Source organism: Echinops telfairi, unplaced genomic scaffold (assembly GCF_000313985.2).
Source record: "Echinops telfairi isolate 266 unplaced genomic scaffold, ASM31398v2 ScPeMD7_11;HRSCAF=52, whole genome shotgun sequence".
Lineage (NCBI taxonomy): Eukaryota > Metazoa > Chordata > Mammalia > Afrosoricida > Tenrecidae > Echinops > Echinops telfairi.
In genome coordinates, this window is record NW_022103908.1 from 28,900,845 (window position 1) to 28,905,888 (window position 5,044).

Sequence of the window (5,044 nt, forward strand, 5' to 3'; positions counted from 1 at the left end):
TAACAACTCTGCCATTGTTAACTAAGTATAGTGCTGAGATAGCATTTCTGTAGGCATCCACTGATGGCAGAAAATGTTTAAACACTGCTGAATGGAATAAGCCCAAGCATGTATGAAATGGAATCCTAGTAGCACTGCTTTTGGACTTACCTTCTTATATGTGTTGTCTAATTTTCAAATATTTGTAAATTTTATGAATTTCTTATCATTACTTATTTCTCAGCAAATACTTTTTAGTCAAAGAGAAGGGCCCTGGTACCACTGTGTATTAGGGATCAGTTCTTAAGTGAAAGACCAGAGAAAGAAAAACATGTCCATGTTCTTTCATGAGGATTGAAAATTAGAAACCCGATGGGGCAGCAGTACTTGTCAGTCCTATATTATCATTTCGCAAATGGCTTTATGAAAATGGTATTAGTTTTGTGTTTAAAGAATCTGTTCTGTATGATTTTGATCCTCAAAAATTCATAGACTATTTTGTGGTTATTTTTCTAAATGTTATTTACGCCTTTGAAAATGAGTGGTGTACTTTTGCTGGGTGTACTTTCTATAAATATATATAATATCATAAATCAAATTTTGCTCAAATGATATGCATAATTTTCCTTGCTTCAATTCTCTTTCTGGCTAAGTCATCGGGAGCAGAATGGTAAAACATGTAGCTAAGTTTGTGGATGTATTTATTTATCTTTTTTTTTTTCCAGGAGAGTGCGCGAACGCAGTCCCCTACTACCACAAATTGTGCAGTTGTGAGAAGGCGGGTGTGAGGCGATCGGATCAAGATGGCGGGGCAGCTGGTGCAGGCCGTACATCTGGAGTCGGACGCCTTCCTCGTCTGCCTCAACCACGCTCTGAGCACAGAGAAGGAGGAGGTGATGGGGCTGTGCATCGGGGAGTTGAATGATGACATAAGCCCCAATAGGAGTGACTCAAAATTTGTACCTACTGGAACTGAATTCCGAATAGTTGGTGAAAAGGTCGACACTGGGAAGATTATTCACACTCACTCTGTCATCATCTTGCGACACGTTCTGATAGAGGAAGGACCGAGTGGAGGTTTCTCCAGAGCAGTTGTCTGCGGCTTCCACAGAGGCAGAGAGACTGGCCGAGCTCACATATTGATGTTCGCACGCAAGCCAGGTATCAGATGATGGAACAAAACTTTGTAGGACTGATTTTCTCCTGTTTCATTGAAGATAAAAACACCAAGACTGGCCGCCTGCTCTACACTTGCTTCCAGTCCATACAGGCCCAGAAGAGCTCCGAGTATGAGAGAATCGAAATCCCAATCCATATTGTGCTTCCTGTCACCACTGGGAAAGTGTGCCTTGAATCAGCAGTAGAGTTACCCAAGATCCTGTGTCAGGAGGAGCAGGATGCATACAGGAGGGTCCACAGCCTTACTCATCTGGACTCAGGAACCAAGATCCATAACGGTCCCGTGTTTACCAAGAACCTGTGCAGTCAGATGGCAGCAGTCAGCGGGCCTCTCCCGCAGTGGTTGGAGGACAGACTGGAGCAAAACCAACAGTATTTGCAGGAGTTGCAACAAGAAAAAGAAGAGCTTATGCGAGAGCTTTCTTCTCTGGAATAAGCCGGAGATGAGCTGGGGAAAGGCAAAATACCCAGATGTAAAATGAGTGACACTAAGTCCATTGTGAAGACGTATAAAATTGGAGGACATACATAAAGCTGATTTCCAGACTTACCACATAAGGCCACAATAATGAAGCCTGTCAGCGGAGGATGGGCACACAGAAACAGACCTATACAAATAGACCCAAGTAATTTTGACAAAGGTGCGAAAGGAATTAAACAGAGGAAAGGATAGCCTTTTCCACAAGTGGGCATCCATAGCCCCCCGACTTAAGGATATGAATTTCAACCCAAACCACCTCGTTTTTATAAAAAGGGACTCAAAATGAACCCTGAACATAAATGCAAGATATTAAAACATTTAGAAACAATTGGAGAAAATCCTCAGGATCCAGGGCAAGCAATCAATTCTTAGATTTTCCCATAAAAGTTTGAACCTCAAAAGTAAAGCATTGACATATTGGACTCCATCCAAATTAAAATTCTTTGCTCTGTAAAAAATTAAAGAAAAGCAAAAAACAACCTGCAAATTGAGGGAACTTATATATAAACCTTTTATGTATCTGACCAATCTACAAAATACAAAGAATAGTTAAAACTCCAAAGTAAAAAACGTTAGGAATTGGGCAGAAGACATGAATAGATATTTCAGTGAAGAAGATTTATGAGTGGGAGTATGGAAAAAATGTTGGATACTATTAGTCGACAGGGAAAAAGAAAATTAATATCACATTGTGTTATCATTACACATCCATCAGAATGGCTAATGGAAAAAATAGTGATAATACCAAATACTGTTGAATTTTGAACACAAAAACTGGACCTTTCAAAACTATTTATTTCATCTATCTGATGGGAAAGTAAAATAGTACAACCAGTCTAGAAAAGAATTTGGAATGTCTTTTAAAGTTAAACCTCCACTTTACATGTGACCAGTCATTCTGCTCCTTCACATTTATCTCAGAGAAAGGAAACCTGTGTCCAACTGTTTCTAACTGCTTTCTTTGCAGTAGCCCGCAAGTGGAAATAGCCCTTTCAGGAATGAGGGACAGATGAGTGGTAGTTAGAGACAAGAACTGATATAAAAGGGAATTGAATGGCTCTGTTTCTTGATGTAATTACACAAATCTATACCTGTGTTAAAATTGCATAGAATAACATGGACATGCACACGCCAGTGAATGCATATAAAATCTGGTGAAACTGAATAAGTCCTATAGTCTAGTTAATAGTTACTGTACCATTGTCAGTTTTTCATTTTGAAGTTGTACTGTTATTATGCAAGATCTTTCCTCTTGGGAGAGCTAGGTAAAGAGTACATAACACTCTGTACTATCTTTGCAATTTCCTGTACATCTATAATTGCAAAATAAAAATTTACAATATCAATGAAGAAAAAAAATGATGCAGTCAAGTTTCCCACATTTGGGGAAATCGCAGGGGTCTGCACATCCAGAGTGCAATGGATGAGCCTTGCCTGGGAAAACCACCTTCGTGATCATGGTGTCTCCCCTGCCAGGTATGTACGATATGTTTGCTTCTCACTTCACTTCTATCATTTTCCCTTTATCAGGGAGATTTATTATTGAACATATACATACTTTAGGATTTCAAGTTTTTGGATAAAGTGTCTGTCTTATAAGTATGAAGTAGTCTTTATAGCTAGCAACATTTTTATCTTGAAGTCCTTTTTCTGATAATATTTATTTTTCACCCTGTTTCTGCTTAATGTTTGATGAAACAGCTTTTTATCTTTTAAAAGTTCCATAATTGATTCAATGGCCATGTGCTATGCTCAAAGTATTTTATTTGTTTTCCTCTTGAATTATGTGGGGTTTTTTTTTTGGGGGGGGGGCGTGTCAGCATATAGTAAAGAAATTTACTCCAGTAGAAAAATAATATATTTGAATAAGAAATTACCTGGTGCATTGTGGCAAATTAGGTGATAGATGAGATCTTTTGTTTCTCGCTTAAACAGGTGTTTTTCATTCTTTATTGTTTCACACATTTGGACATATTATAAGACAGGAACACTGACTGGGAAAGATCATTACTGTTCGTAAAATAGAGGGATAGCACAAAAGAAACCCTTCATCAAAATTAATATAGTGGCTGAAAAAAAATATCCCCAGACATAAGAACAGTTGTGCAGATGGTACAGATTCATAAAGTGTTTCTTTCTCTTTTATATGAGCCTTTATGAGTCAGACCGACTTGATCCCTCACAACAACAAAATAATTTCTTGAGTGTCTTTTCGGAGCTTCTCTGAAGCTGAAGTTCTATTTCTTTCTTTTCAATATGATTTTCAAAGACATTTTAAAACAAAGTTTTTCACTATGTCATTACAAATTACACCTGTACCTTATCATTTTACATAATTAATTCTGGTTATTGTTTCTTTCCTTATCAGGTTTGAATAATTATTTCTGCAGTTTCCATCATTCTCCAAATGTCTAGATATCTTTCCCCCATTTTTCCCCTTCAAGACAAGTTTAAAATATTAGCTCAGTGTCTTGGCTGCTAAAGCTCATCATTAATTTTATTTCCTTCTCAATTTATAGCACGCTATTATCCCTTCTGCTACATTAGTTGCCTGTAGCTTTTACTTTATGCTCCCACCTCCCTCCCTGTTTTCAAGCTTTAACTAAAACCATGTGCGTGGATGTGGCATGTCTATTGCATCCTTTTACTTTTATTTTGTGCCAAGAAATTCAGATTTAGAATCTTTCTTTATTTTTTAAAAGATGAATATGATAGTCTATCACTGTGTAAATTGCTGCTATTAGTAAAAACTCTTCTCTACAATTTATAAAAGTTACTCACTTAATGGGGTTATACTTTCTTGCGTTTCCCTGTTTGTCTGCACCTTTTGACACTGTCAGTACAACTATAAACCCCGAACCAAACTCACTGCCATAGAGTCAATGCTGACTCAAAGCGACATCCTGCGGGGTCCTGGGACTGTAACCATAACTGGAGTAGAAAGCGCAGTTTCTCTTCCGCAGAGCTGCTAGTAGTTTTGAACTGCTGACCATGTGCATCACAGCCCAACGGTAACAACTACACTACCAGGGCTCGTAGTCACTCAATTATCAGGCCCTTAAAAACAACAGCTAAAAGTCGGTGTCCCTCTCAAGTTAAAGATGCATGCATGGTTAAGGTGATGATGATAATATAGTGAGAAGCAAGCTGGCAAATTCTTACACCAGCCGACAACAATATCTGTGCTCCTCTGCCAGGGGTGAAGTGGGAGGCAAAGGCAGTACTGAAGGCAAAACGGATTCGCGTGAATTCTGAAGAGCTTTAGGCTTTTCCATGATTATTTTTGTATTTTTTATTGCAATAACCAAATTGAAAACCAATTTTCATTTACCTGGAAAATTCAAGATAAATTTGTTGTACATTTCACTCAGCATCATGGCACCTGTAAGTTATTGGGCTGCCTTA

The 5,044-nt window shown here is 38.1% G+C and overlaps 1 non-coding gene and 1 pseudogene across 1 annotated transcript; one reads left to right on the plus strand and one right to left on the minus strand.

Moving 5' to 3' along the window:
- Positions 1–782: 782 nt before the first annotated feature.
- On the plus strand, positions 783–1,620 carry LOC101657113 (annotated as a pseudogene).
- A 1,335-nt stretch (positions 1,621–2,955) lies between these two features.
- On the minus strand, positions 2,956–3,123 carry LOC115868508. The gene has a single exon (XR_004045638.1). It is a non-coding gene; the product is annotated as a U1 spliceosomal RNA (small nuclear RNA).
- Positions 3,124–5,044: the final 1,921 nt, after the last annotated feature.